Here is a 19,987-nt window from a genome sequence, read left to right as displayed (position 1 = left end):
AAATCCAGCAAATTTGTTAAACATGATTTCCTTTTCATAAACCATGCTGACTCTGCTTGACTGCATTATGATTTTCCAAATGCCCTGCTACTGCTTCTTTAATGAAGGACTCCAGCATTTTCCCAATGACAGATGTTAGGCTAACTGGTCTATAGTTTCCTTCTTTCTGTCTCCCTCCTTTCTTAAATAGGGGTACATAAGAAGTAGGAGCAGGAGTAGGCCATACGGCCCCTCGGGCCTGCTCCGCCATTCAATAGGATCATGGCTGATCCAAATCTAGACTCACGTCCACTTCCCTGCCCTCTCCCCGTAACCCCTAATTCCCTTATCTGCTAGGAAACTGTCTATCTCCATTTTAAATTTATTTAATGTTGCAGCTTCTGCAGCTCTCTGGGGTAGCAAATTCCATAGATTTACTACCCTCTGAGTGAAGAAGTTTCTCCTCATCTCAGTTTTGAAAGGGCAGCCCCTTATTCTTAGATTATGCCCCCTAGTTCTAGTCTCACCCATCAGTGGAAACATCCTCACCGCATCCACCCGATCGAGCCCCGTCACAATCTTATATGTTTTGATAAGATCGCCTCTCATTCTTCTGAACTCCAATGAGTAGAGTCCCAACCTACTCAACCTTTCCTCATACATCAACCCCCTCATCTCCGGAATCAACCGAGTGAACCTTCTCTGAACCGCCTCGAGAGCAAGTATATCTTTTCTTAAATATGGAAACCAAAACTGCACGCAGTATTCCAGGTGTGGCCTCACCAATACCCTGTATAACTGCAGCAAGACTTCCCTGTTTTTATACTCCATCCCCCTTGCAATAAAAGCCAAGATTCCATTGGCCTTCCTGATCACCTGCTGCACCTGCATACTAACTTTTTGTGTTTCATGCACCAGGACCCCCAGATACCTTTGTACTGTAGCACTTTGCAGTTTCTCTCCATTTAGATAATAACTTGCTCTTTGATTTTTTCTGCCAAAGTGCATAACCTCACACTTTCCAACATTATATTCCATCTGCCAAATTTCTGCCCACTCACTTAGCCTGTCTATGTCCTTTTGCAGGTTTTTTATGTCCTCCTCACTCACTGCTTTCCCTCCCATCTTTGTATCGTCAGCAAACTTGGATATGTTGCACTCGGTCCCTTCCTCCAAATCGTTAATATAGATTGTAAAGAGTTGGGGTCCCAGCACTGACCCCTGCGGAACACCACTAGTTATTGATTGCCAGCCCGAGAATGAACCATTTATCCCAACTCTTTGTTTTCTGTTAGATAGCCAATCTTCCACCCATGCCAGTATATTACCCCCAACCCTGTGATTTCTTATCTCGATCAGTAATCTTTTGTGTGGAACCTTGTCAAATGCCTTTTGGAAGTCCAAATATACTACATCCACTGGTTCCCCTTTATCCACCCTGTATGTTACATCCTCAAAGAATTCGAGCAAATTTGTCAAACATGACTTCCCCTTCATAAAATCATGCTGACTCTGTCCTATTAAATTATGTTTATCCAAATGCTCTGTTACTGTTTCCTTAATAATGGACTCCAACATTTTGCCAACCACAGATGTTAGGCTAACTGGTCTATAGTTTCCAGCTTTTTGTCTACTTCCCTTCTTAAATAAGGGTGTTACATTAGCAGTTTTCCAATCTGCCGGGACCTTTCCTGAGTCCAGGGAGTTCTGGAAAATAATCACCAATGCATCCACAATCCCTACTGCCACTTCTCTCAAGACCCTAGGATGTAGGCCATCAGGTCCGGGGGATTTATCCGCCTTAAGTCCCATTATTTTACTGAGTACCATCTCCTTAGTGATTTTAATCGTGTTTAGCTCCTCCCCCCCCCCCCCCATTGCCCCCTGTTTGTCCAGTGTTGGGATATTTTTAGTGTCCTCTACTGTAAAGGCTGATACAAAATATTTGTTCAGCGTCTTTGCCATCTCCATGTTCCCCACCACTAGTTTCCCGGTCCCATCCTCTAAGGGACCAATGTTCACTTTAGCCACCCTTTTTCTTTTTATATAGCTGTAGAAACTCTTGCTATCTGTTTTTATATTTTTTGCTAGTTTACTTTCATAATCTATCTTCCCTTTCTTAATTAATCTTTTAGTTATTGTTTGCTGGCTTTTAAATGCTTCCCAATCTTCTATCCTCCCACTAGATTTGGCTACTTTATATGCCCTTGTTTTCAGTCGGATACTATCCTTTATTACTTTACTGAGCCACGGATGGCTGTCTTTTCTTTTATTCCCCTTTTTCCTCAGTGGAATATATTTATCTTGAAAGATGTGAAATATCTCCTTGAATGTAGACCACTGCTCTTGTACCGTCTTACACTTTAATCTGTTTTCCCAGTCCACTTTAGTCAATTCTACTCTCATACCTTCATAGTCTTCTTTATTTAAGCTCAGTACGCTGGTTTGAGATCCAACTCTCTCATCCTCAAACTGAATTTGGAATTCAACCATATTATGGTCATTCATTCCAAGGGGATCCTTTACTAGGACATTTTTTATTAATCCTGTCTCATTACACAGGACCAGATCTAAGATTGCCTGCCCCCTGGTTGGTTCAGTTACATACTGCTCAAGGAACCTGTCCCTAATACACTCTTATGAACTCTTCCTCAAGGCTGCCATGCCCAATTTGATTAGTCCAGTCAATATGAAAGTTAAAATCCCCCATGATTATAGCTGTTCCCTTATTACAAGCCCCAACTATTTCCTGATTTATACTCCGACCAACAGAGTTGCAACTGTTAGGAGGCCTATAGACTACGCCCACTAGTGATTTTTTCCCCTTATTATTCCTTATCTCCACCCAAACTATTTCACTATCCTGATCCTTTGACCCAATATCATTTCTGACTATTGCAGTGATTCCATCCTTGATTGACATAGCAACCCCACCTCCCATTCCTTCCTGTCTGTCCTTCCTAATTGTCAAATACCCTTGTATGTTTAGTTCCCAGTCATGATTATCTTGCAGCCATGTTTCCGTAATGGCCACCAGATCATACCCATGTGTAGTTATTTGTACCGTCAACTCGTCAATTTTGTTACGAATTCTGACGATTTATTCCTGCTTTTACCCCTTTTACTACTTTACCTTTTTCATTATACATTCTGTCCCTTCCTGACACGCTTTGGTTTTTAATTCCCCCACTGCTACCTTGCTCTATTGCCTTCTCCGCTGTTATTTTTATTTTTCGCTCTCTTAAAACCTCCCCCCCACTAATTAGTTTAAAGCCCTCTCTACAGCCCTAGTTATTCGATTCGCCAGGACTCTAGTCCCAGCACTGGCCAAGTGAAGTCCGTCCCAATGGAACAGCTCTCTCCTGTCCCAGTACTGATGCCAGTGTCCCAGGAAGCAAAACCCATTTCTCCCACACCAGTCTTTGAGCCACGCATTTAACTCTCTAATTTTATTTACCCTAGCCAAATTTGCACGTGGCTCAGGTAGTAATCCAGAGATTATTACCCTTGTGGTTCTGCTTTTTAATTTGGCCCCTAGCTGCTCAAACTCCCTCAGCAGAACCTCCTTCCTTGTCCTATCTATGTCGTTGGTACCAACATGGACCACGACAACTGGATCCTCCCCCTCCCACTCCAAGTTTCTCTCCAGTGTTACATTTGCGGTTTTCCAATCCGCTGGGATCTCTCCAGTGTCCAGGGAATTTTGGTATATTGCAACCAATGCACCCACTATCTCTGCAGCCACTTCTTTTACGACCCTGGGATGCAGGCACTCTGGTCCAGGGGACTTGTCATCTTTTAGTCCCATTATTTTACCAAGTACTTTTTCCTTAGTGATAGTGATTGTCTTTAGTTCCCCCCTCCCTGTGGCCCCTTGATTATCCATTATTGGGATGTTGTTAGTGTCTTCTACCATTAAGACAGATACAAAATATTTGTTCAGAGTCTCTGCCATTTCCCCATTCATTCCCCAGTCTCATCCTCTAAGGGACCTATGTTTACTTTAGCTACTCTCTTCCTTTTTATATACCTGTAGAAGCTCTTACTATCTGTTTTAATATTTCTTGCCAGTTTACTCTCATAATTCATCTTCGCTCTCTATTATTTTTTTAGTCATCCTTTGCTGGTTTTTAAAAATTTCCCAATCCTCTGGCCTCCCACCAATCTTGGCAACATTGTATGCCTTTGTTTTCAAATTGATACCATCCTTCCATAGTTAGCCACGGATGATGCTCCCTTCTCTTAAAATCTTTCTTTCTCACTGGAATGTATTTTTGTTGAGAGTCATCGAGTATATTCAAGGCTGAGATCGATAAATTTTTGGACTCTAGGGGAATCAAGGGGTATGGGGATCGGGCAGAAAAGTGGAGTTGAGGTCGAAGATCAGCTATGATCTTATTGAATGGCAGAGCAGGCTCGAAGGGCTGTATGGACTACTCCTGTGCCTAATTCTTATGTTTTTATGGGCCAGGCTTTTCATAGCTTAATCGACTACCACTACAGATGAGAACCGTTCTGTCGAAGGGTCTTCACCCGAAACATGAACTTATCTTTTCTCGATTCAATTGCTGCATTTCTTGCATTTTCTTCTTTCTTTTACCAATGGAGGAAATCAGAGAAATGTAAGTACAGGAGTCCATTCAGCCCATCATCCCTGTACCAATGCTAGCCCCACCCTAGAGATACCTACTCCAATTCTATCTCCCTGACCTGTCCCTAAACCCTTTAATATTTTCCCTTGAAGTGTTTCCCTAATTCCCTTAAAGGCTGCGACTGACTCGGCTACAACAGCCCTTTGTGGAATGGATCCCATATTCTAATAACCCTTTGTACACAGAGGTACACAGCTCTAAGGGTATTAATACACAGGTCTAGGGGTAGAGATACACAGATCTAAGGGTACAGATACACTGAAACCCCTACATCTGTGTACCTCTACCCCTGGGTCTGTGCACCAGTAGACTAGATCTGTACTCTAGGATTGCCTATTCCTTCACTCTATTGAGAGTTTAACCACAGGGTATACTTCCATTGTCCTGTCTCTCTTCCTACTTCACATGTTTCTTCTCCGCTGACATGTGTGGGTGAGGTGTGGGGTTCCTATGTGAAGGTGAATTGTGGGGTCCATATGGGAAGGGGAGGTGAGGGGGCGGTGTGGGTTCCCTATGTGAGGATGAGGTGTGGAGTCCCTATGTGAAGGTGAATTGTGGGGTCTCTATGTGAGGGTGAGGTGTGGAGTCCCTATGTGAAGGTGAATTGTGGGGTTTGTATGGGAGGGGATGGTGTGGGATCCCTATGTGAGGGTGAGGTGTGGAGTCCCTATGTGTAGGTGAATTGTGGGGTCTGTATGGGAGGGGGAAGTGTGGGATCCCTATGTGAGGGTGAGGTGTGCGGACCCTATATGAGAGTGGAGGTGACACCATTACATGTCAGGGGGCTTCTTTTGGCATAACTCACATTCTCTGCTGAACTTACTGAGTCAGGTATTGGATCAGATGAGCAGGTATAGGTTCTGATAAGCATTGAACATAATCGTCTTCCCACAAACCCATTACCTGGTATTCTGCATTGCAAAAACCTTGTACTTTGCATTTGATTAAGTCTGAATTCTCCAGGGAGTTTGGCACAATATAGACCCTCATCTGTATTCACCCATCGTCGATATTACATTAAGTTCATTATCTACCTGGAGTGGTGCAAAAGGAATTTGTATTTATTTTTGTTCATTCTGTGATATGTTGAACAAATCCAGGCTTTTATTTCAGTATCAGGGAGAAGTCTCTGTCAAGGACTTTTTGGAGAAATTAATTTGTAAGATAGTTGGCCCAAGTGGATTAGATCCCATCCTTTCAAATCGGATTCCAGGTACAAATCCAACCTGATGTTATGGCTTTATCCACCTGCAGGCCTGGATTTAAAGAACTGCGGCCCAGAGATTTGAAGACGGGCGTAAAACGGGTGCCAAATGCATCCAATATTCTGAGCCGGAAGAGCGCCACCCACCATATTCGTACAGGCGTTAAAAGAGGTGTCCAGCGCCCAGGCCTGAACCAGACTGTATTCAGGAAAACGGGTCTGCATGTGGCTTAACCGACAGGCCACCACCAGAAAAGGTAAGTATTTTTTAAAATAATGCATCTTGTCTCTGGTATCGTATTGACAAGAATAACAACAAATTAGACAGTTTCTAACCCAAACTACTGACCCCAACACTAACCACCTAAGCTGGTATCAATAGTCACTGTGACACAGGTTGACAGTGTTGTCAATCGTCACTCTGGGGGAAGAAGGTTCCCGTTGGCACCAGTTTGCTCTTCACTACCTGCTGCTGATTCTACTTTCACCCAGCTGTTAAATACCAGCCACAAATATCTAAGAGTGATGCACCAGTCAGTCGATCAGTCACTTCAATCAGCAGCAGCAGGATGAGGAAAGAGGGAAAACAACAGGCACCCTCGATCCCGGGCTACACCCAGCTTTGCTCTTGCTAATGGCCTCATCCAGCTCGTCCATTCTCTCATTCCCTCATGCCTGTGAATTATTGATAATGACCAGTTAGAAATGCTATTTACTTGTACAGCAGCACCCTGTAAGAGCAGAGCATCAAGCAATAGTGTTGTTAGGAACAGGAACTTCCAATGTGCTCAGCTAGTGCATTTTTTTGATAGATTCCAACCCCACCTTCTCACCTTCTCTCTATATCCTTCACCCCCAACTACCGACCTTCTCGGTAGTTCTAGGTAGCAAATTTAACCCTGCTTTTCAAGAAAGGAGGGAGAGAGAAAACAGGGAACTACAGGCCAGTGAGCCTGTCATCAGTCATCGGGAAAATACTAGAATCCAATACAGGAAACTTTCTTTTATCCGGCACGGACGGGACCGACGTGGTGCCGGTTCATCAAAAATTCCGGATAACCGAACGTTATAGTAAAAGATAGGGAGAGCTAACAGCTCCGTATAAAGCAACAAACCCTGTTGCTTAGCAACAACTGTAGAACAATGAACACAAGTTTCAAGCGTCTCTGTAGCTTAGCAACAGCTGCAGCCACACCCTTGCACAGCACAGATGGAAGAAGCCAAATAAATATGAAGTAAAACCTACTCCTGAATTTTGCTGGTTAACCGACATTTCCGGTTATTTAGGTGCCGGTGAAAGTTTCCTGTATTAAGGAAGTGGTAACAGGGCGCTTAGAAAATCATAATATGATTAGGCAGAGTCAACATGGTTTTATGAAAGGGAAATCATGTTTAACAAATTTATTAGAGTTTTTTGAGGATGTAACTAGCAGGGTAGATAAAGGGGAAAAAGTGGAAGTAGTATATTTGGATTTCCAAAAGGCATTTGAAAAGGTGCCCCATAAAAGGTTGCTATGCAAGATAAGGACTCAGGGGTTGGGAGAAATATATTAGCATGGATAGAGGATTGGTTAACGGACAGAAAACAGGGAGTAGGGATAAATGAGTCATTTTCCGGTTGGCAGGCTGTAACTAGTAGGGTGTCGCAGGGATCAGTGCTTGGGCCTCAGCTATTTACAATCTATATTAATGACTTAGATGAAGGGACCGCTTGCAAAGTATCCAAGTTTGCTGACGATACAAAGCTAGGTGGGACAGTAAGCGGTGAGGAGAACACAAAGAGCCTGCAAAGGGACATAGGCAGATTAAGTGTAGTGGGCAATATGGTGGCAATGGAGTATAATGTGAGGATGTTCACTTTGGTAGGAAGAATAGAAAAACAGAATATTTTTTAAATGGTGAGAACCTATTAAATGTTCATGTTCAGAGAGATTTAGGTATCATTGTACAGGAAACATAGAAAGTTAGCATGCAGGTGCAGCAATCAATTAGGAAGACAAATGGCATGTTGGCCTTTATTGCAAGGGGGTTGGAGTACAAGAGTAAGGAAGTCTTACTACAATTGTACAAGACTTTGGTGAGATCACAGCTGGAGTACTGTGCAGAGTTTTGGTCTCCTTATCTGAGAAAGGACCTACATGCCTTAGATTCGTGGGATGAGAGGGTTGTCCAATGAGGAGAGATTGAGCCTATAATCTCTGGAATTTAGAAGAATGAGAGGCAATCTCATTGAAACATACAAGATTCTGAGGGAGATTGACAGGATAGATGCCGAGAGGTTATTTCCCCTGGCTGGAGTGTCTAGAACTAGGGGGCATAGTCTCAGGATAAGGGGTCGGCCATTTAAGACAGAGATGGGGAGGAATGTCTTCACTCAGAGGGTTGTGAATCTTTGGAATTCTCTACCCCAAAGGCTACCCCTGTGGATGCTGAGTCATTGAGCATATTCAAGGCTGAGATATAGATTTTTGGACTCTAGGGGAATCAAGGGATATGGGGATCGGGCGGGAAAGTAGAGTTGAGGTCGAAGATCAGCCATGATCTTAGTGAGTGGCAGAGCAGACTCGAAGGGCAGTATAAGAACATAAGAAAATAAGAAATAGGAGCAGGAGTAGGCCATTCGGCCCTTCAAGCCTGCTCCGCCATTCAATGAGATCGTGGCTGATCTTCTGCCTCAACTCCATTCACCGGCCCTATCGCCATATTCCTTGATGCCATTACTAGTCAGAAATCTATCGACTTCTGTTTTGAATATACCCAATGACTAAGCCTCCACAGCCCTCTGGGGTAGAGAATTCCAAAGATTCACCACCCTCTGTGTGAAGAAATTTCTTCTCATCTCAGTCCTGAATGGCCTACCCTTTATCCCAAGGCTGTGGCCCCTGGTTCTAGACTCCCCAGCCAAGGGAAACATTCTCCCAGCATCCACCCTATCAAGCCCTGTAATAATTTTGTATGCTTCAATGAGATCCCCTCTTATTCTTCTGAATTCAAGAGAATACAGGCCTAGTTTACTCAATCTCTTCTCATACGACAGTCCCGTCATCCCAGGAATCAATCTCGTGAACCTTCGTTGCACTCCCTCTATGGCAAGTATATCCTTCCTTAGGTAAGGAGAACAAAATTGTACACGGTACTCCAGGTGTGGTCTCACCAAGGCCCTATATAATTGGAGTAAGACTTCTTTACTCCTGTACTCATATCCTCTTGTAATGAAGGCCAGCATACCATTTGCCTTCCTAATGGCTTGCTGCACCTGCACATTCACTTTCAGTGACTCATGTACAAGGACACCCAGGTCCCTTTGAGCATCTGTATTCCCCAATCTTTCACCATTTAGGAAATATTCTGCCTTTCTGTTTTTTCTACCAAGGTGTATAACTTCACATTTATCCACGTTATATTCCATCTGCCATGTTCTCGCACACTCACTGAGCCTGTCAAGATCTGCTTGAAGCCTTTTCACATCCTCTTCGCAACTGACACTGCCACCTAGCTTTGTATCATCAGCAAATTTGGAAATGTTACATTTAGTCCCCTCATCCAAATCATTGATATAGATTGTGAATAGCTGGGGCCCAAGCACCAATCCTTGCGGTACCCTACTAGTCACAGCCTGCCATCCTGAAAAAGACACTACTCTTTGTTTTCTGTCTGTTAACCAATTCTCAATCCATGCTTGTCTATTACCTTCAATTCCATGTGCCCTAATTTTGTTCACCAACTTCTTGTGTGGGACCTTATCGAAGACCTTCTGAAAATCCAGATACATCACATCTACCGGTTCCCCTTTGTCTACTTCACTAGTTTCATCCTCAAAGAACTCCAATAGGTTTGTCAAACAGGATTTCTCTTTCATAAATCCATGTTGACTCTGCCCAGTCTTACTATTAGTTTCCTAAGTGCCCAGTTATTGCATCCTTTATAATAGATTCCAGCATTTTCCCAACTGCTGATGTGAGGCTAACAGGTCTGTAGTTCCCAGTTTTCTCTCTCCCTCCTTTCTTAAATAGTGGGGTTACATTTGCTATCCTCCAACCTGCAGGAACCGTTCCAGAATCTATAGAATTTTGGAAGATGACAACCAATGCGTCTACTATCCCAATGGCCACCTCTTTCAAAACCCTAGGATGTAGGTCATTCGGTCCTTGGGATTTATCGACTTTTAGTAACATTAATTTTGCTAGTCCTCCGTGAAGACAGAAACAAAGTGTTTATTTAATTTCTCTGCCATTTCTTCATTCCCCATTATAAATTCTCCCGTCTCTGACTGTAAAGGACCTACATTTACCTTCGCTAGTCTTTTCCTTTTCACATACCTATAGAAGCTTTTACAATCTGTTTTTATATTTTGCGCTAGTTTGTGCTCATATTCCATTTTCCCTTTCTTTATCAATTTCTTGGCCCCCCTTTGCTGATTTCTAAAAAGATCCCAATCCTCAGGCTGACTGCTTTTTCTGGCAACTTTATAAGCTTCCTCCTTTGACTTAGTACTAGCTTTAATTTCTTTTGTTAGTCATGGTTGAATCACTTTTCCTTTTGGGTTTTTAGGCCCTAGAGGAATATATGTTTATTGCAAATTATGCCTTATTTTCTTGAATGTTAGCCATTGTATGTCCACCTTCATACCTTTTAGTGTAGTCTCCCAATCTACCACCATGGCCAACTTGTCCCTCATACCCTTGTAGTTTCCTCTGTTTAGATTGAAGACCTTAGTTTCAGATTGGACTACATCTTTCTCTAACTTAATGTAAAATTCAATCATATTATGGTCACTTGTCCCCAAGGGCCCCTTTACCACAAGATTCTTGATTAGCCCTTTCTCATTACACAGTACCAGATCCAGAATAGCCTGTTCCCTGGTTGGTTCCTCCACATACTGATCCAGGAAACCATCTCGCATGCATTCCAAGAATTCGTCCTCCACACCATTAGTGGTAATTTGATTTGCCCAGTCAATATGTAGATTAAAGTTCCCCATGATTACCGTATTGCCCTTGTTACATGCACTTCTAATTTCTTGATTGATACTGTGCCCTACATTACCACTACTGTTTGGTGGCCTATACACAACTCCCACCAATGTTTTCTGCCTTTTGCTGTTTCTTAGCTCCACCCAAACTGATTCCAGTTCTACATCACGATCTGCCGAGCCAAGATCTTTTATCTCTACCGTACCGATCTCATCCCTTATCAGCCCGTATGGCCTACTCCTGTTCCTAATTCCTATGTTCTCTCCATATCGCTCCACCCCACCTACCTACCTTCTCTCCATATCTCTCAACCCCACCCACGCACATGCACGCACACGCACACGCACACACACAAGTACACACTCATATATACACACACCCTGCACAAGCGCATACACACCCATTGCTTGTGATGGAACAGTATTCCAGTTAGGAGATGATAGCTCCTTAATCAATGGTAATTGTGATCAGCTGTGATATGACATGGTCTCATGCCCCCTCACCCATCATCATTAAGACCTCACAAATGACCTCGAGGCTACATTGTCCATCAATTAACAGAGACCTTACTAAACCTATCAAGAACCACCAATAATCCATCACTAAGTGTGTTGACCCCATTAATGAGAGGACTGAGACAGCATGAATGAAATTCCCAACTAATCTGACAATGAGAACACAAATAATCCCTCATTATTTAATCTCCCATTTATAAAACCAATGAGACCACATTAGAGACCCTCCGAACTGTCCCATTAATGAGGCCCGATTGATAGAATCCCCAATAATTGCCCATTGTGACATTTAAGATCGCATAAAGAGACCCCTAATGAATTCCCGATCAACGGGGTCACTAAGTAATGCTCCACCAAATAAACACCGAGGCCCTCATAAATCCCCCTCCCCTTGAAAAAACCATGACCATCCCATTAATTACCTACTAAAGGGATCTAACTGCAATGATGAATGTGAAGACACCTTCTCGAGATCATTTTTAAGCACTCTGATTCAGTATGTACCCCGTAGCATACACACCATTCCTATACATTACTCCGAGGTGGTCTGTTCCTCAACAGGGGGATCGGCACATGTCAGGTAATCAATAACTCGATATTTTTTCCGTAAAATCTCAGAGACAGGCAGCCGGAAATTCCCAAGAGCACGCAACACGGCCCTTAAATGGGTTTATTAACGTTCAGTGTTTCATTGACAACCTTGTCGCAAATGATCTCCTAGTGTGAACTCTCTATTCCATAGGACACACTTTCATTTTCCCTGACCAAATAATCTGTGCTTTCACTTTGCCCACACAGTACTATAACGCTCACACACTCTTTTTCAGGAAGAAACATCTCTTGGTTTTGCTGTCAATTTTTAACTTTTGTTACTTCCTTGAATAGTTGTGACGGTTGTGTCAAGGCTGTGAACTCTCTTACACTGGTCTTAGCTCAAGGCCTTGGACCCTCTACTGTCCAATTCCCACAGCATCAGCTCAATGTGTGTATTTCTCTGCGCACATCCTCCGTGCTCTTCATCGATTTAACAGATTAAATATATCCAACAAATTATGTAACCAGGTCCCACTACCTTACAACCACCCGAACCCCTCGATTCGATTCCGGCCTGTAACTCATCCCCAGGTATCTGTTATTCTATATATAAATCCCCTGAACACCTCGATTGGATGCCGCCCTGCATGTGGCTAATGTACAGAATCCCCTCCTTCCAAAACCAGTGTGCCTGTGCCCTGTCTGCTCACCCCTGAGGACATGACCCCCTGCTGGCAGCTGTGTGAATACAAAGGGCCGTTTGGAGAACCTGTTCTGACCTGAACTCGCTTTGATTTTTCATTCTCTTCCATTCGATAACTCGTCCAACCTACCCACCACCTCCTCACATTCCTCATAACCATGGAGACCACACATAAGTCCCGTTATCCGAGGGGAGACTGGATTGGTAGCAGGATCGTGAATTACAATAGGATGACTTGAATTGGACCAGCCAGGAGAGAATTCCCTGGGGTCCTAGTGCCTCCACTGCTTGTGACCCATTTTCATTTCACCGTTTTGGCTGGCGCTGTGCTTGGCACTGCAACAAAACCTTTACTGCTGCTGATGGACACTCCCCAGTCACTGGGATTGTCCATCACAAAATTCTGTACGTGCAAAGGTTTGGTCAGCAACCAGCATATAAAGCAAAGGCAGAGAGAGAGAGGCAGAGACCCTGAGACTAAGGTAGCAGATTCCTTGACTGAGAGGGAAACCCCACCTAAAGGGACCCAAAGAGTGAATCAAAAGAGATCGCTATCCAGTGATCCATGTACAAAGAGATAATAGATTAAGTGAATGTGCAAAAACTGTGCCAAATGGATTTCCATGTAGGCAAGTATGATGTCATCCACTTTGGACTTAAAAAGGATAGATCAAGTACTTTCTAAATGGTGAAAAGCTACAAACAGTGCAAGTCCATGTACACAGAACATTAAAATGTCATAGACAGGTACAGAAGATAATCAAAAAAGCTAATGGAATGCTGGGCTTTATACCTGGAGGACTAGGATACAAGGGGGAAGAAATTATGCTACAGCTATACAAAACCCTGGTTAGACCACACTTTGTGTGTTCAGTTCTAGGGACCACACCTTGGAATGGATATATTGGCCTTGGAGGGAGTGCAGCGTAGATTTACCAGGATGATAACTGGACTCCAAAGGTTAAATTATGAAGAGAGATTACACAAACTAGGGTTGTATTCCCTGGAATTTAGACAGTTAAGGGGTGATTTGATCAAAGTTTTCAAGATATTAAGGGGAACCAATAGAGTAGATAGCGAGAAACAATTTCTGCTAGTTGGGGAGTCTCGGACTAGGGGATACAGCCTAAAAATTAGAGCCAGGCCTTCCAGGCATGAAGTTAGGAAACAGTTCTACACGCAAAGGGTGGTAGAAGTTTGGAACTCTCTTCCGCAAATGGATCAATTGTCAATTTTAAATCTGTGATTGATAGCTTTTTGTTAACCAACGGTATTAAGGGATATGGGGCAAAGGCGGGTATATGGAGTTAGATTGCAGATCCGTCATGATCTCACTGAATGGTGGAACAGGCTCGAGAGATAAATGACCTACTCCTGTACCTGTGAGCCCACTGTTCACTATCCAGTAATGCCGGTGATCAAAATCTGGTGATCCCTCTGTTCACTATCCATTGATCACTATCTGGCGGTCCCTGATCACTATCTGGCGGTCCCTGATCACTATTCGGTGGTCCCTGATCACTATTCGGTGCTCCCTGATCACTATTCAGTCTGTGATCACTATCCGGTGGTCCCTGATTCCGATCCGGTAGTCCCTAATCACTATCCGGTGGTCCCTGATCACTATGCGGTGATCACTATCCAGTGGTTCCTGATCACTATCGCCAGACAGACAAGGAGGACCAGGCAGGTAGTGCAAGAGTCTCCTGAGTGCATCTCACGCTCTAACCGGTATTTACTGGTGAGGGCAATAGTTCCTCTGGGGAGTACAGCCAGAGCCAAGTCCACGGCACCACGGGTGGCTCAGCTGTACAGGGTGGGGGCTGGAGGAGGAAGATCGGGAAAGCAATAGTGATAGGGGATTCAATAATTAGGGGAACAGACAGGCACTTCTGCGGCTGCAGACGTGATTTCAGGATGGTATGTTGCCTCTCTGGTGTCAGGGTCAAGAATGTCATTGAGCGGCTGCAGAACATTGAGGGGGGGAGGGTGAACAGCCAGAGGTCGTGGTCCATATCAGTACCAACGACATAGGTAGAAAGAGGGGTGAGGTCCAGCAAGCAGATTTCAGGGAGCTAGGAAAGAGATTAATAAGCAGGTAGTAATCTCTAGATTGCTCCCGGTGCCATGTGCTAGTGAGTATAGAAATAGGAGGATAGATGGTGCAAAAGGGAGAACTTTAAATTCCTGGGACATTGGGACCGGTTCTGGGGGAGGTGGGACCTGCACAGGCCAGACGGGTTGCACTTCAACAGAGCTGGGACCAATATCCTCGCAGGGGTAGTTTGCTAGTGCTGTTGGGGAGGGTTTAAACTGATTTGGCAGGGGAATGGGCACCAGGATGTAACATTTGAAAGGAGAAACATCAACAACAACTTGTATTTATATAGCGCTTTTAAAGTAGTAAAACGTCCCAAGGTGCTGCACGGGAATATTTTAAGACAAAAAATTTGACACCGAGCCACATAATGATAAATTAGGGCAGGTGACCAAAAGCTTGGTCAAAGAGGTAGTTTTTAAGGGGCGTCTTAAAGGAGGAGAGAGAGGTAGCAAGGTGGAGAGGTTTAGGCAGGGAATTCTAGGGCCTAGGCAACAGAAGGCACGGCCACCAAATGTTGAGCGATTATAATCAGGGATGCTCAAGAGGGCAGAATTAGAGGAGCGCAGATATCTCAGGGGGGTTGTGGGGCTGAAGGAGATTACAGAGATAGGAAGTGGCGAGGCCATGGAGGGATTTGAAAACAAGGATGAGAATTTTGAAATCGAGGCGCTGCTTAACCAGGAGCCAATGTAGGTCAGCGAGCACAGCGGAGATGGGCGAACGGGACTTGGTGCGAGTTAGGACATGGGCAGCCGAGTTTTGGATGACCTCAAGTTTATGTAGGGTGGAATGTGGGAGGCCAGCCAGGAGTGTGTTGGAATAGTCAAGTCTGGAGGTAACAAAGGCATGGATGAGGGTTTCAGCAGCGGATGAGCTGAGGTGAGGGTGGAGACGGGCGATGTTACAGAGGTGGAAGTAGGCAGTCTTTGTTATGCTGCGGATATGTGGTCAGAAGGTCATTTCAGGGTCAAATATGACACCAAGGTTGCGAACAGTGTGGTTCAGCCTCAGACAGATGTTAGGGAGAGGGATGGAGTCAGTGGCTAGGGAACAGAGTTTGTGGCGGGGACCGAAAACAATGGCTTCGGTCTTCCCAATATTTAATTGGAGAAAATTTTTGCTCATCCAGAACTGTATGTCGGACAAGCAGTCTGACAATTTAGAGACCTAGGGTGGGCTAAAAATTGATAAAGAAGAGGTACTAGAAAGGCTGTCTGTACTTAAAGTAGTTAAGTCACCTGGACCGGATGGGATGCATCCTAGGATGCTGAGGGAAGTAAAGGTGGAAATTGCGGAGGTACTGGTCATAATCTTCCAATCCTCCTTAGATACGGGGGTGGTGCCAGAGGACTGGAGAATTGCAAATGTTACACCCTTGTTCAAAAAAGGTTGTAAATATAAACCCAGCAACTACAGTCCAGTCAGTTTAACCTTGGTGGTGGGGAAGCTTTTAGAAATGATAATCCAGGACAAAATTAACAGTCATTTGGACAAGTGTGGATTAATTAAGGAAAGCCAGCATGGATTTGTTAAAGGCAAATCGTGTTTAACTAACTTGATCGAATTTTTTGATAAGGTAACAGAGAGGGTTGATGAGGGCAATGTGGTTGATGTGGTGTACATGGACTTCCAAAAGGCGTTTGATAAAATGCCACATAATAGGTTTGCCAGCAAAGTTGAAGCCCATGGAATAGAAGGGACAGTGACAGTATGGATACAAAATTGGCTAAGTGACAAGAAACAGAGAGTAGTGGTGAACGGTTGTTTTTCAGACTGGAGGGGGGTATACAGTGGTGTTCCCCAGGGGTCGATACTAGGACCACTGCTTTTCTTGATGTATATTAATGACTTGGACGTCGGTGTACAGGGCACAATTTCAAAATTTGCAGATGAAAGAAAATTTGGAAGTATAGTGAACAGTGAGGAGGATAGTGATAGACTTCAAAAGGACATAGACAGGCTGGTGGAATGGGCAGTTACGTGGCAGATGAAATTTAATGCAGAAAAGTGTGAAGTGATACATTTTGGTAAGAAGAACGAGGAGAGGTAATATAAACTAAAGGGTTCAAATTCCAAAGGCGTGCAGGAACAGAGAGACCTGGGGGTATATGTGTACAAATCGTTGAAGGTGGCAGGGCAGGTTGAGAAAGCGGTTAAAAAAGCATACGGGGTCCTGGGCTTTATAAATAGAGGCATAGCGTACAAAAGCAAGGAAGATATGACGAACCTTTAGAAAACACAACTGGAGTACTGTGTCCAAATCTGGGCACCGCACTTTAGGAAGGATGTGAAGGCCTTCGAGAGGGTGAAGAAAAGATTTACAAGAATGGTTCCAGGGATGAGGGACTTCAGTTACGTGGATAGACTGGAGAATCTAGGGTTGTTCTCCTTAGAGCAAAGAAGGTTGAGAGGAGATTTGAAAGAAGTGTTCAAAATCATGAGGGATCGAGACAGAGTAGATAGAGAGAAACTGTTCCCATTGGCGGAAGGGTCAAGAACCAGAGAACAGAGATTTCAGGTGATTAGCAGAAGAACCAAAGGCGACATGAGGATTCCTGATCTCTATCCGGTGTAGGATCAATTCCTCCCCCACAACGGTAAAAATATTGGACTGTGAAATATAAAAACCCAGATGTGCACAGCCCACAAAAAGAGCTGGGCAATAAAGGGTTAATTCAGACATTGCGGCCGAATTGCCATACAAAGGTTTTGTGTCTAGGGAAGATACAAGAACATTTGCATATTCATGTACCTTAAGGGGTTACATTGTCCACCTTAGACCATGGTCCCCGAACAACCAGTTTCAGTGCAGGCCTAGACAATGGGCCGGGCCTTGAACCTTTTGAATACAAATGCTAACAGAAACCAACAACCTCGCATATGCAGTCACTTTGGGAGGGTTGCAATGTCAGAAAGATATCTCAAATCGATGGACAATACCAGGAACAATTCATACATTTTGAATGAATCGTATGCTCATGAGGGGGCCAGGAAATACTGCAAGTTGGTTTTGGTTTAAAGTAAGATCATTTCGAAGACAGTGGTGGGAGAAGCCGACGGCAGAACAGCGAACAGTAAGATTCAGGCCTACAATCAACTCCCAAGAGTAGGTCGATCGGGAGTGGTGATTGTATGTTTCAGCCAAATCATAGAGGGGGCTTTTATGATTGAGTCTGAGTAAGTTTGTGAGTTTCAGTCAGATCACAATAAGGGTTTTGTGATCGAGTCTGGGTAACTTTATATGTAACAGTCAAATCGTGGACGGGTTTAACTGTGTCATATTGTGTCGATGCAAACAACTCTTGCGTAGGGGTTTGTATTTTGGGATTGTTAGCCTGATATAAATCGTAGGGATTTATACTGGGGAAGTAATTGTGTGTGTGTGTTCAATAAACGAACGAATCAAAGGTTGAGCCAAAACCCTGTGCCGTGTGTATTTTGTTCTTATAAATCCTGACGTCCAAGAACTGTGTGTAACGGGGGACCAGTATCGGAGAAAACCCCTTACACCGGTGATTCCTGATCACTATCCGGTGTTTCCTGATCTCTATTCAGTGATCCCTGACCACTATCCGGCTGAAGGAATTTGCCATGTGGGGAGGGAGCAAACAGTGAAAAACCCGTGAGTTACCCATGTGAGGAAATCCTCAGCAGAAAAATAAGTCTGGAAATGTGTGTTAGTGATCTTCGAAAGCTGCTCACTGGTCCCTGAACAGCTTCAAACTGAAGTCATGCGAGGAGCCACTGTGTTTGGGAGCTGTGAGCATGTCTCATTCAGTAAATCTTCCAGAGATCCGTTACAGCATCAAGAATAAAAGAGTTTAATTAATGAAATATTGAAAATTCAGCACATGTATAGGAAGTAACACACAGCTGGGCAATCCAAGGCTAACTCGCACCAAGTCCCGTTCACCCATCACTCCTGTGCTTGCTGACCTTCATTGGCTCCCAGTCCAGTAACACATCAATTTAAAAATTCCCATCCTTGTTTTCAAATGCCTCCATGGCCTCGTCCCCTCACTACCTCTGTGACCTCCTTGAGCCCTACAACCCTCCGAGATCTCTGCGCTCCTCCAATTCTGGCCTCTTGCACATCCCTGATTTCCGTCATTCCACCATTGCCGGTCGTGCCTTCAGCTGCGTAGGCCCCAAGCTCTGGAATTCCCTCCCTAAACCTCGCCATCTCTCTACCTTTCTCTTCTCCTTTAAGATGCTCCTTAAAACCTACCTGTTCGACCAAGCATCTGTCCTAATATCTCCTTATGTGGCTCCGTGTCCAATTTTGATTGATAATGCCCCCGCGAAGCACCTTGGAATGTTTTACTACAACAAAGGCACTACAGAAATACAAGTTGTTGTTGTAACTAGACAAATCTTCCACACCGATTATACCAGTGATAACCCACCACTTGTCACACACAGGCTCCAAGGCTTTTAACCCAGACAGGAACAGTGTGATACCACTGTTTATAACAGATCCCCTCACTTACTGATACTGAGAGTGAGAGACAGTAATACTGTTTATAACAGATCCCCTCACTTACTGATACTGCGAGTGAGAGACAGTAATACTGTTTATAACAGATCCCCTCACTTACTGATACTGCGAGTGAGAGACAGTAATACTGTTTATAACAGATCCCCTCACTGATACTGCGAGTGAGAGACAGTAATACTGTTTATAACAGATCCCCTCACTGTCACAGAGTGAGACAGTAATAGTATTTCTGACAGATCCCCTCACTGACACAGTGAGAGACAATAATACTGTTTATGACAGATCTCCTCGCTGACACAGAGTGAGACACAGTTTATAACAGAAATTACACCTTGTACCTGTATTATCTAGGAAATACGACAACTGACAACATACATCACCTGCTCCAGATAAACATGGCCTCACTTTGTTTGATTTATAGTCAGATCAAACAATTTGGCCTTGCTTCCACATTGGAGTGTGATGTAAGATTTGGGTCAGAAAATTGACCCAGATCCATATTGCCAGATCTCCACCCAATTTTTGGTTCCCCAATCGCCCATTCCACTTCAGCTTGAGTAACCATGGCAACTGGATAATCGGCTACGCCATCTCTTCACCAAAATCAATCTGGCTCCCTCTTGAATTTGCCGACGCTATTACCCTCCACTGTCCGTCTGAGCATTCTGTCCCACACACTAATGACTTAGATAACACAACAGAGAGCCATATATCCAAGTCTGCCAATGACACAAAGATTGCTGGTATAGTAAGTAGTGTAGATGTGAGCATAAAATTACCGAGACATTGATAGATTAAGTGAGTGGTCAAAACTGTGGCAGATGGATT

At 44.0% G+C, this 19,987-nt stretch overlaps 1 protein-coding gene and 1 long non-coding RNA gene across 2 annotated transcripts in view; one reads left to right on the top strand and one right to left on the bottom strand.

Annotated features, from left to right (window-relative positions):
- shank3a (SH3 and multiple ankyrin repeat domains 3a) overlaps positions 1-19,987 on the bottom strand; it is a 1,542,118-nt gene that overhangs the window by 1,431,305 nt on the left and 90,826 nt on the right. The window lies entirely within an intron of this gene.
- Positions 1-19,987, top strand: part of LOC147105799 (uncharacterized) — a 163,394-nt gene that overhangs the window by 66,280 nt on the left and 77,127 nt on the right. Inside the window, exon 2 of the long non-coding RNA XR_015081589.1 lies at positions 5,886-6,092. This is a non-coding gene — a long non-coding RNA (uncharacterized LOC147105799). The remainder of the gene's footprint in view (positions 1-5,885; positions 6,093-19,987) is intronic.

The sequence above is a fragment of the Somniosus microcephalus genome, chromosome 17 (genome assembly GCF_052327205.1).
Source record: "Somniosus microcephalus isolate GS21.2 chromosome 17, FLI_Smic_1.0, whole genome shotgun sequence".
NCBI lineage: Eukaryota > Metazoa > Chordata > Chondrichthyes > Squaliformes > Somniosidae > Somniosus > Somniosus microcephalus.
Note: the sequence above shows the minus strand (reverse complement) of the source record. Positions and strands in the feature narration are given on the sequence as shown.